We start from the raw sequence: 570 nt of genomic DNA, 5'->3' as shown, positions 1-570 counted from the left end.
CTAAAGCCTGGAAGACTATGAAACGTGAAATACTTCAGTAGTAAAAACAAAATGTTCTAACAATATCACTCTTTGAATTCATCCTGCTTGGCTTTCAAATGACTCATTCTCTGTTTGAAATGTTTTGGCACTGATGCAACCTGACTCCATCTATCGGTTTTCCTGTCTTCAGCAGTGAGATAGTGAGTGGGGGGGTATCCTGAAACCTTCAGGCACAAACAAAAGCTACCAACCGACAGCAACAAAAAACAAACAACCTCTGACCTGAATGTTTCTGTGAATAAATTAATAAATGCAAAAAATACGAGGCATATGCTCAGAGGATTTAGATGCCTAAAAAAACAAATCCAACTTTAGTCATGTCCTCATAACATCCATGTGTATTTTAAATGCAAATATGATGTAAGATCTAATATTGTTACGACATGAAGAGGACAGTGATGGAAGTAGTACTCTTATTTCTCATTAACTAAGTACAGATCGCGTTCACAACGGAATAAGTTCCTGGGGAAGGATTAGGCAAATTAAGCCGCTGACGTCACTTCTTCTTCTTCTGCTATGGGTTTACTG

The sequence above is a fragment of the Notothenia rossii genome, assembly GCF_949606895.1.
Source record: "Notothenia rossii genome assembly, chromosome: 10".
Lineage (NCBI taxonomy): Eukaryota > Metazoa > Chordata > Actinopteri > Perciformes > Nototheniidae > Notothenia > Notothenia rossii.
Note: the sequence above shows the minus strand (reverse complement) of the source record.